The 12,188-nt window shown below is 35.7% G+C and overlaps 1 pseudogene; it reads left to right on the top strand.

The window, feature by feature from the left end:
* The first annotated feature begins 4,084 nt into the window (after positions 1-4,084).
* Positions 4,085-10,821, top strand: LOC131023346 (uncharacterized; annotated as a pseudogene).
* Positions 10,822-12,188: the final 1,367 nt, after the last annotated feature.

Below are 12,188 nucleotides of genomic sequence, written 5' to 3'. Positions count from 1 at the left end.
AAAATAATAAACCAAATATAAATATATGTCAAAAAATAACCAATTCGGCTCATTCAATTTACCTTAATACTTGATTCATTATATTACAACAAAATAAACAATATATGTAAAAATAATAATAAACTACAAATCTAAATATTCAAACATTATGAAAAACCTCCTTATAAACAACATTTTCGGTATATTCATCATCTTCAACACCATCTCCACATATCAGGATTTTCAATCCTTGACGATTAGTAACCCTTGATACAGCTACATATAATTGACCATGACTGAACACAGGTCTCTTCAAATATAAACCAACGTGTGAAAGAGATTGACCCTGGCTTTTGTTAATAGTCATAGCATAAGACATAATCCAATTAGACTAAATATACCTAAATAAAAGCCCAAACATAAGCGGCCCATGTTTAAATTTAACAAATACAGAAAAGGTCAAAGAGAAGAATATGAAAGGAAATTTTTTTTTTTTTGGGGGAATATGAAAGGAAATTTAAAACCCTATTTGTTCATCTTCATAGGTAGCGCCGCTTCTTGAATCTTCTGTCTTCCCACTTTTTTCATCTCATCTTCTTTTTTCTTATTTTTCACTATGATCTTCTTCTTCCAACAAATATATCTAACGTCACCCAAACCCACCACCCTATCAAGTTTAAATCACAATATTCTATCACTTTCTCTCATTCTCGCTCTCTTTCATTCTATTTGACCAAACACGCCACCACACACACAAGCACAGACGGCGGCGCGCGCAAACAGGCACCGGCCGCCATCTCTCTCCGGCAAATTGACAGCGATGAGTCGCCGTGCCGTTTCAGAATCCAGACCCCAATCACAACCGCCATCTCCTTCAATCGGAAACACCCTCTGGGTCTCCCTCTCTGTATCGCAGCTCTCCGATCTGGGCGAAGACGCTGCCCCACGCGGAGCTGACTCCTTCCTCGCGACGACAAAGATACCACTGCCGCCCTCTTCGATTCGCCGGCAACTACGGCGGTGCCGAGGCTGCTGCCCCCCTTTCCCTGACACGACTCAACCCGGTACTCACAACGGGACTCAACATAGCAAGTTCAAAAGCAGAGAAATAAAATCAAAGCTTTAAACTTCTACTTCTTCTTTCTTCTTTTATCAATGAAAGTCAAGTTCTTGAAATTGTTCAAGGTCTTTTTAGAAAAAAAAAAAAACTTGCCGCTTCAAAATGAAATTGTTCATGGTTGCTCCAATGAGTAGAGCAATCATGATTGTTGTTTGATTGCAAATTTCATCTTATTTATAGAGCCTCAAAATGTGTAGGCTACGTATACTTTTTCTCCAAGAACATATTAGTAAATGACAGATTATTAGGAAATGACAGATTAACATATATTCTTGATGAGCAAGTTTTGAAAGAGCTGAGAGAGGTTATAATCCAGTGGATAATAAGATGATTGATATTACATGATGGTTAAAAGACTTCAACATTTTCCCGCCAAAATGGCCATGTTGGCTAAGGTTGAGCTTTTATATATATATAGATTATAAAAAAAACATTATTTTAATTTACACAAAAGTAGAAAAATGAATCATCCGTCTATGAAACATTACTCCATCCGTCTCGCTTCAAAAATCTTATTTTTTTTCAAATGTCTTATTTCTTTTCGACACAATTATTTATGAAAATGTTAATTATATTATCAAGTGGTGTGTTGTAGAGTTAAAAAAGTGATGTGAGTCTCAAAATTCTTAATTTTTTAGAATAATTTTTTTTTATAAAAGGAAATAAGACATTTGAAATGAGACAATCCAAAAAAAAAAAAACGCAAGACACTTCAAATGGGACGGAGGAAGTATATAGTAATAGATAAAAATGAACTTAAAATAAATACTTCATGATCATTTAAAGCTTCTATATATATTGAATATTTTTATTTTTATTTTTTTACTTTCTTTTAGAACTGAGATTGTTGATCCCCTATGACCATCTCCAACGGTACTACAAATCCCATTTTGAAGTACCAATTTGAAAGTTTCGCCTATCCAAACACATATAAACTCGCACACCTAGAAAGTTAACCAGAAACTCTGGCGAAGACACAAACTGAAACTGTGCAGAAAATATGAAGAACACCAAAATTGGTTACCCAGTTCGATGATAAAACACCTACGTCTGGGGGGACACGCCCATAGTAAATTATACACTAGTGATGATAAGATATACAATGGACTTACACGCGAAGACTCGTTCTCCCTAGCCTCTATATCTTCCCAAACCTTCACTACGATGAATAATTGAGAGCAAATTAACAACTCACTCCCTAAGCTTGAATGCTACACATTCAACGCTTAAATCCAACAAATAAACTTACTCCAACAGGCTGGAGCAAGGAATCAAAGTACTAAACCAACCCACAACACTTACAAGATGAAATAAGCCACAAATTAGAACACACTTACATGAAACGTGTGCCCTGAATAATACCCACGAAAATACTCTCAATAAGCAGTAGAATTGCACGAAAATCAGCAGCCAATTCGAAATCTCTTCATCACCAATATATAGCCAAACCCTAGAAGAAGTTTGGGCTCTTGGCGGGCTACAGGCTCTAGGCGGCGGCTCATCGAAGGGGTTACTTGAGACGGCACTCAATAGGGTTCATAAAAGCCCTAGGAATAAAGACTCCTTAGCAAACTTGAAGGCCCAAGCCTATCTCAAACTAAAAACTCGCAGGGAAAGAAATCTGCCAGACAAGAGACCGAAGAAGCAACCCAACAAGAGACATTCTGTGGAAACATCTTTGATCTACACAATGACAACAAAACTTAGAGTGTAGAAATACTCTAACAACCATCTCCAACGGTACTGCAAATCCCATTTTGCAGTACCAAATCCTCTTCAATGGTGATTCAAACTCAAATTCAAAATGGGTTTGAGGCCGTATTTTCAATAGTACAATACTAAATTTGATGTTACACTATTCATCACACTAAAACATTTTATTGAGTTTTAAAAATTACAAACTAACCCCTACTCTTGGTGGATATCGAGAATTCGTGCGTTTGTGTTGCAGATGTTGAAGAAGAAAGGGAATTGGAGAAGGCGATGCTCTGTTTCCTCTTCTTTCGATTTTATGCTTCTGCTTTTAAAAACTTGATTAAGCTTATATTAGAATTATTAATTTAATGGGTTTGGGCACTCTACAAATTGGGATCCCTAGAAATAATATTATATCTCATAGTTAGTTAAAAAAAATTGTATCTCATATTTTACTTTGTGTACGTTGATCCTGGTTTTCAAAACAAATTGTTTTTGTTTTGTTGATTTAGGTATTTAATTTTGTTTATTTAGAATTATTTTTTAATTATATGACATATTAAAAAATATAATACAAGAATATTTGAAATAATATTAATAATATAAATACCATATGACATAAAAACAACATAATTAAAATTAGACAACGAAAATCAAGCAGACACAAATAAATAAACTACACAAGAAATACGAAATTAATCTAATAATTCTAATCTAATAATTTGGTAGACCGGAACTAGATCCTCCAATATTATTGAAATATAAAGAATATGTTCCAGCTTCAAAAGGATTCGGTTGGCCTTGTTGTTGAGTTCTTTTATGTAAAATGTGTCTTCGTTCAACTTCAATAAATGCACGAACTTGTGGATCTTGAATGGAGCTCAAGTCCATATATAGAATTTTATTTTTTTCCCTTCATTTCCTTAAGTGCGTAACTTTTAGCTTGAATGGCCAAATGATGTTCCATTCGTGCATTAGTTGTCTTCATATCCTCCGCAAGTTACTCATTCTGTTTTTGCATTGCGGCAATTAAAGATGTTGTATCTTAGGACTGTTTTTTCTTTATTTTGGCTTTTTTTTTACTCTGATGGGTCTTGATGATGAAGAACTACCACCAACGTTATTTTGATTATCACCATCTAAGTTAATAAAAAATGGAGACAAACCTGATGAGTCTAGCGAATTAGAAATTCGAGTTTCAGATTCGAAAAAAGGATTTCCACGTGCATATTGTCTGGAGCTTTGAGTACCATCTTGAAAAATTTCAAAATCTTTAAGAATGTGCCACACATGGTTGAATTTCCAACCAGACTTGTAGTTCCGATCTTCTTTGAGCAACTCTTCAACTTGTTGCATCTGCAAGTAGTTATAATAAATTAATCTCATGTAAAAATTGTAATTATTGCAATAAAATCACTTGAACATATTTGATACTCACTATATCAGCATTTGGGGCACCGCTTTGATGTCTGCTTTCAATTGCACTTATACAACCATGAAATTTCTTAATTACTTTCAAGGTACTTTGAACACGAGCTTGTCTACCTACTCCCAGAAATTTTCTGATGATTGTTGTACCTCAATGACTGGGTCCTGTAAAATTTGCATATAAACTTGAGATAATAGGATATCTTTGGTGTTACTATAGCTAGTACCACGAGTAGCCGTGTTTCGAAAGAGATTCTGAATCTCTCGTTCGTTGTTTCTTCGCATTGTTGATGCGGTTAAGGCACATGATCACTACTTAGTGCAAAAGCGAGAAAGCTTGGATTGTCACCCCTTCAAAAGGTAACTGCCGCTTTTCGTATATTAGCATATGGTTGTCCAGCAGATGCTACTGACGAGTATGTGAAAATCAGTGAGAGCAGTTCGATTAAAAGTCTCAAAAGATTTTGTAGTGCAATAATTGAGATTTTTTCAACTAAATATTTAAGGACACCAACTTCTAATGATATTGCTAGACATCTCTATATTGGTGAAAAACGAGGATTTTCAGGAATGTTAGGAAATCTAAATTGTATGCATTGGAAGTGGAAAATTGTCCGACCGCATGGGCCGGACAATTTGTAGGCGTAGTGGAAGTTCAACAATTATTCTTGAAGCGGTAACAGATTATGATATATATTTGGATATGGCATGCTTATTTTGGTTTGCCGGGCACCAACAACGATATAAATGTGTTGGATTCGTCGCATCTTTTCATAATCTCACTCAAGGTATTACCCATCCAACTAATTATATTATTAGAGGAAAAGAATATAATATGGGTTATTACTTAGCTGATGGTATATATCCTAAATGGGCTACTCTTGTGCAAACAATTAAAGAGCCTCGTACTCAAAAATTAAAATATTTTGCAATGAAACAAAAAGCATGCAGAAGCGACGTAGAACATTTATTTGGAGTTCTCCAAGCACGTTTTGCAATTGTAGTTGGATCAGTGCGTTATTAGGATAAAGAAGTACTACATGCTATAATGACCACTTGTATTGTTGTAAAACTGAGCTCTTATCACAAACTCAAATGAGATCTTATCACAAACTCAAAACTCCAACAAACAACAACTCTCAACACTCTGTTTCAGTTTGCAAAGTAGAATTCACAAACAAGAATTGAAAGTAAAAGTTTGAATGCTCTAAATCGAAAAACAAGAATCGAGACACCAAGAAGTTTTACGTGGTTCGATCTCAACAGAGATCTACATCCACAGTAGCACAACTACAGATGAGTTTTCACTATGAATCAATCAAGAATTTACAAGTTACAATCAACAACAAAAGAAGAAAATCTCATAGCTCACAAGCTACTTTCTAGCTACTGTATCTCTCGATTTCTCTCTTTCTTTTCAGCTGAATCTCATCAATCCTAACACTCTAATCTACAAAGAGTATATATACAGAAATTTGGGTAAAACTAACTAAAGACTTGATCACCACGAAACCCGCAAGTTGGCTGCTTGCAACCGAGTCTGTTAAAACAGATTCTGTTGTAATCTTCAGCTTATTGCAAATGGATCCTCCATCTTTCAGTATTTTCACTTAAACCCCTATATATATGTATGAGATATGAAGTCACCTTCAACAATCTCCACCTTGACTCCATAGCTCATATCTTATCTATACATGTGCTACTCAATCAACAGCAAAGTTAGTAAACCAAAGTGCTCTTTGTAAGAGAGCAGACCTTAATCAATTTAAGACAAAATTTAAATTTAGAAACTGGCAAAGACTTAGTCAGCATATCTGCTGCATTGTCTTCAGTTCCTACGTTTACTACCTTTACTTCACCTTTTTCCACAGTATCTCTCACTAAGTGCAATCGAACATCTATATGTTTTGAGCGTTCATGGAATACCTGGTGTTTGGCTAAGTGAATAGCACTTTGGCTATCACACAGAATGGGAACAACTTCCTGTTTCAGACCAAGCTCTTGTATCATGCCTCTTAACCAGATACCTTCCTTAATGGCCTCAGTAAGAGCCATATACCCAGCTTCAGTAGTAGATAAAGCCACTACTGACTGAAGCATTGATTTCCAACTAATAGCAGCACCAAACATAGTAAAGACATAACATGTTTGAGATTTTCTAGTATCTATGCTTGTTGCATAGTCAGAATCAACATAACCAAGTAATACTCCATCACCTGTATTACTACCTTTCTTAAACAAAATTCTTACATCTGAAGTAGCCTTTAGATACCTGAGGATAACTTTCAGAGCTTCCCAATGAGCTCTTCCTGGATTTTCCATGAATCTACTAGCCACACTTATAGAGTGAGCTAAGTCAGGTCTTGTACAAACCATAGCATACATAATGCTACCAACCACATTTGCATATGGAATTTTTTTCATCTCAGCTTCTTCCTCTTCTGTACTAGGCTTTTGAACTTCAGAAAGTTTTACATGTTGGGCTAAAGGAATACTAGCTGGTTTTGCTTCATTCATGTTAAATCTCTTGAGAACCTTTAAAATATAATCAGACTGTAACGGCATAAGCTCACCCTTTTCTTTGCATCTTTTTATATCTATTCCCAGAATCCTTCTTGCTTCACCCAAGTCTTTCATGTCAAACCCAGTACTAAGAGCTTTCTTAATTTCATTCACATCAGACATGAACTTACTTGCTATCAACATATCATCAACATACAGCAGCAAATATACCAAATTTCCACTCTTAGTTCTCTTAAGATACACACATCTATCATGTAGTGATCTCTTAAATCCAATGCTTATCATGAACTCATCGAATCTCTTGTTCCATTGCCTTGGACTCTGTTTTAAACCATATAAAGATTTCTGCAGCAAACAAACTTGTGACTCTTTTCCTTTCACAACAAATCCCTCTGGCTGACACATGTATATGGTTTCTTCAAGCTCTCCATTCAGAAAAACAGTCTTTACATCCATCTGATGTAATTCCAATCCTAATTGAGTAACTAAAGACAAGAGAATTCTGATTGAACTATGTTTGACCACAGGAGAAAATATCTCATTAAAATCTACACACTCCTTTTGTGTAAAACCTCTAGCTACTAGTCTAGCTTTATACCTGATAGTTTCAGTGTTTCCTATCACCTCCACTTTTCTCTTGTATATCCATTTGCAACTGACACATTTATGAGATTTAGCCTTTGCTACCAATTTCCAGGTGTTATTCTTAAACAGAGAATCAATCTCTTCCTGCATAGCTTTAATCCAATGTTGGCTATCTTTGCAAGTAGTAGCTTCTCTGTAATTTCTTGGTTCCTGATAGGTTATTTTCTCAGCAACATTCAAAGCAAAATATATTTGATCAGCTTGTGCAAATCTAGCTGGAGGCCTTATTTATCTTCTTACTCTATCTCTTGCCAACTGATATTCACCGAGAGATCTTTCTGTATCCTCAGAATAGTTGTCAGTTTCTTCTTTTACTTCATTTCTCTCTGTGCTTTCTTCAGATTCTCTTTTCTCATTAGGGTCAGGAGGTTTCTTAGAATGCTCCACCTCCACCTTAGTACCAGGAGTCTTAACTTTATATGGCATTACTTCCTCTTTGAAAACAACATCTCTACTAATCAGAGCTTTACCTTTTCCAGCCTCAATGCACCATAGTTTATAACCTTTAATACCTGTAGGGTATCCTATCATGACACATTTCAAGGCTCTAGGTTCTAATTTATCCTGTCTTATGTGAGCATAAGTAAGACATCCAAAACTCCTCAAGTTTAAGTAATCAGCAGGCTTTCCACTCCACTTCTCTTTAGGGGTTTTCAAATCTAATGTAGTGGAAAGACATCTATTTATCAAATATGTTGCTGTGGTAACAACTTCACCCCAAAATCTAGCTGGAAGCCCTGAACTCTCAAGCATACACCTTACTCTTTCAAGTAAAGTCCTGTTCATCCTCTCTACAACCCCATTTTGTTGAGGATTACCAGGAACAGTCAAGTGTCTCTTAATACCTTTTGATTTGCAAAACTCATTGAACTTCTCATAAATGAATTCAAGCCCATTATCAGTTCTTAAGCACTTGACCTTACAATCCTTTTCATTTTCAACTTCTATGCACCATTGAACAAATTTGTCAAAAGCATCAGATTTGTTCTTTAAAACATACATCCACACTTTTTCTGGAATAGTCATCTATAAGAGATATGAAGTAGTTTCCTCCACCTATAGTGGAAGTCTTAGAAGGCCCCCACAGATCACAGTGTAATATTGTAAAGGTGCAATAGAAGTATGTTTACCAACAGGATACACTAGCTTCTTGCTTTAACTTAATAAACATGCTTCACAGTTACTTAAGCTATCATCAGTTTTTATCTTAATAAGTTCTTGTTTATTAAGTTCAGCAAGACCTTGTTTACTAACATGACCTAGCCTATTATGCCACACAATAGCTTCATCATTAACAACAAGTTCTGATTCTCCAATAACAGTAGAAGCTAGAAGATGATACAAGCTGTATTTCCTTATTCCCTTCAAGATGATTTTATTTCCCTTAATAACATGCAAGCAGTCTTTTTCAGATTTAAATTTATAACCTTTTGACTGCAGTAGACCTAAAGAAATTAAGTTTCTCTGTAGGCTAGGGAAATACCCGACTTCATTCAGCATTCTTGTAGAGCCATCATGAAGCTTTAACTTGACAGAGCCCTTTCCTCTAACTGGGCAAACTTCATTATTTCCCAGAATTACAGAGCCAAGATCCTCCATCTGCAAATCAACAAACCATGATTTAGTAGGGCACATATGAAATGAGCAACCAGAATCAAGTATCCAAGCATTTTCAGTTGAGTTAGAGATAATGTTTAGAGCTTCTGCTTCTTGATATTGCTCTGCAATATCAGCAGTATCAGTGGTGTTTGATTTATGGGCTTGCTTCTTCTTCCAACTGTAGCAATCCTTTCTAATGTGACCAGGCTTTTGACAGAAGTGACATTTTCTTGTCTCTTTGGAGTCCTCCTCTTTTGACTTCGTTTGAGAGCCTGACTTCTTCTTATCTTTCCATGGTTTCTTTGACTTTCCTTTTTGAAACTTTCCCTTTACATTCAAACTTTCATTTGGGGTCTCAGATTTGGTATCAGCAGCTTTCTAGAGTTCTTTTGACTTTATAGCATTTACCACTTCATCAAGAGTGATGGATGTTTCTCTGCCATACAGCATAACATCTTTTAAATTGTCAAAAGACTTAGGTAAGGCATTTAGAAGCAATATTGCCTTATCTTCATCTTCCAGCTTGACCTCAATGTCTGCAAGGTCATCCAGAGCCTTGTTAAACTCATCTAGTTGATCCAAGATGCCTTTATCATCACTGATCTTGTAGGAATACAATCTCCTTTTCATATAGAGCCTATTAGCTAGAGACTTAGTCATGTAAAGAGCTTCTAGCTTGGCCTAAACACCAGCAACAGTTTCTTCTCGAGCTACTTCTCTCAATACTTTGTCTCCAAGACTAAGTATAATGGCACTGTGTGCCCGTTGCAACATATCTTGAATTTTCTCACTGTCTTCCTCCTTCTTGGGTATCTTGCTTGGCTCCAAAGCACTCAGCAGCCCTTGCTGCGTGAGAACAGCCTTCATTTTCAACCGCCAAAGGGAGAAATCATTCTTTCCAGTTAACTTTTCAGATTCAAACTTAGCCATCGCCATGCTTTCGACAAGAACTCACTCAGATCCTTCTTGCCACCAGACAACTTGATTTCAGGGTGATTCTCTTCTTCGCGAGCACTCTTCTTCAACGCAGGAATTGGATTCCCACAGACGGCGCCACTTTGTTGTAAAATTGAGCTTTTATCACAAACTCAAAACTCCAACAAACAACAACTCTCAACACTCTGTTTCAGTTTGCAAAGTAGAATTCACAAACAAGAATTGAAAGTAAAAGTTTGAATGCTCTAAATCGAAAAACAAGAATCGAGACACCAAGAATTTTTACGTGGTTCGATCTCAACAGAGATCTACATCCACGGTAGCACAACTACAGATGAGTTTTCACTATGAATCAATCAAGAATTTACAAGTTACAATCAGCAACAAAAGAAGAAAATCTCACAGCTCACAAGCTACTTTCTAGCTACTGTATCTCTCGATTTCTCTCTTTCTTTTCAACTGAATCTCATCAATCCTAACACTCTAATCTACAAAGAGTATATATACAGAAATTTGGATAAAACTAACTAAAGACTTGATCACCACGAAACCCGCAAGTTGGCTGCTTGCAACCGAGTCTGTTAAAAAAGATTTTGTTGTAATCTTCAGCTTATTGCAAATGGATCCTCAATCTTCCAGTATTTTCACTTAAACCCCTATATATATGTATGAGATATGAAGTCACATTCAACATGTATAATATTGCATAACATAATAATTGAAGACGAACGTGACCTTACTACTCCAATTCAAGTGCTAGAGAGGCACCACTACCGGAGGTTGAGATGGCGGCAAATGAAGATGCTCGATTTCAAGAGTTTCTATCTTGTTATAGAGAGATAAGAAATAGAGATGGTCACCTCGAACTTCCGAATGAGTTAATTGAACATTTGTAGGAAAAATATACTAATATCGAGTCTTGAATTTTATGTGTATGTTGGTTTGTTTGTAGTATTTTATTTTTCATGTTATGTAATTTCTAATGAATTTTATTTTAAAGTTTTGTATTTTTTTGCTTATTTAATAATAATAATAATAATAATAATAATAATAATAATAATAATAATAATAATAATAATAAAATTAATTTCGATATAGTATTTAAGGCATTAATTTTGAAATTACAATTTTTTTTTGCTATTAAATTCAAATTTGTAGAATATAGAATTAAGGAATTAATTTCCCAAATCTCAATTGTTCCCTAAATCCCCTAGTTTTACAATTTCCCCATTCGTAACAAATTGTCGAACGGACAGATCTTTATCAGCTTGTGTCGAACCCGATGGTTGGCCTCCTGACATCGCTGATCGCAACCTTCCCTCACTAGATTCCACGAAAACAGCAATTTCCCATCACCCCTGCAGTTCAACCATAATCAATAACACGACAACGATAAATGCATTTAAACTAGCCAAAAAAGGATTATATCAACTAAGTTTTTAGCATAGTAGGCGCTGGATAAAGAAAGCAACCCACGCCAAATGCACAATGAATAATTTAAATTGCTGGCTTGTTCGCTTTAATTGAGTTCGTGGAATCTATCCAAATTAGCGGTTGATGTTAGGGGAAAGATCGCAATCTAGGTTAAATCAACATCGACACATACTCGTCTTTCTGCCTGGTTCGTCCCGTGCGCCAGAGCCTTGGTCGCCGGTTCGTCGCGTGTGTCTCCCTGCCTGGACAGCCGCGTGCGCCGGAGCCTTTGTCGCTGGTTTGTGTTGGTGTAATCACTGGAGCTAGGGCAATGTGGAGCAGATTGAAATTCAAGTCTGAACGTTAGGGTAATTGTAAAACTAGGGAATTTAGGGGAAATTGGAGATTTTAGAAATTAATGACTTAATTCTATATTCTGGAAATTCGAATTTAATGGCAAAAAAAATTTATGATTTCCTACATGACTGCCACATCAATTAATTTTTTTTCCGATATGTATATGTGGCGTTTCTGGCATCCACGTCATTTTTCTGATTGATGGTTGGCTGACCATGTGCAATTCCAGAAGAGAAGAAAGGTTATGTATTATAAGGCGGATTTTAAAGGTGATGTGCAATTCCAGAAAATGGGGAAATGTAATGTATTTAGGGGCAATTACCCCTTATTTTTATATGAAATTATTAATTACAAATTTTGGGGCGAATGTATAATTTGAAAGAAATATATAGGTATGATAGAAGAAGTATAAAAAATAGTAAGTGTAAAGAGAATATTTAAAGAATATTCTTTTGAGTTTGAGTTTGGTGTAAATGGTTGGAGTTGAATTATT

The sequence above is a fragment of the Salvia miltiorrhiza genome, chromosome 4 (genome assembly GCF_028751815.1).
Source record: "Salvia miltiorrhiza cultivar Shanhuang (shh) chromosome 4, IMPLAD_Smil_shh, whole genome shotgun sequence".
In the NCBI taxonomy this organism is placed as follows: Eukaryota; Viridiplantae; Streptophyta; class Magnoliopsida; order Lamiales; family Lamiaceae; genus Salvia; species Salvia miltiorrhiza.
This window is presented reverse-complemented; position numbering and strand designations above follow the sequence as displayed.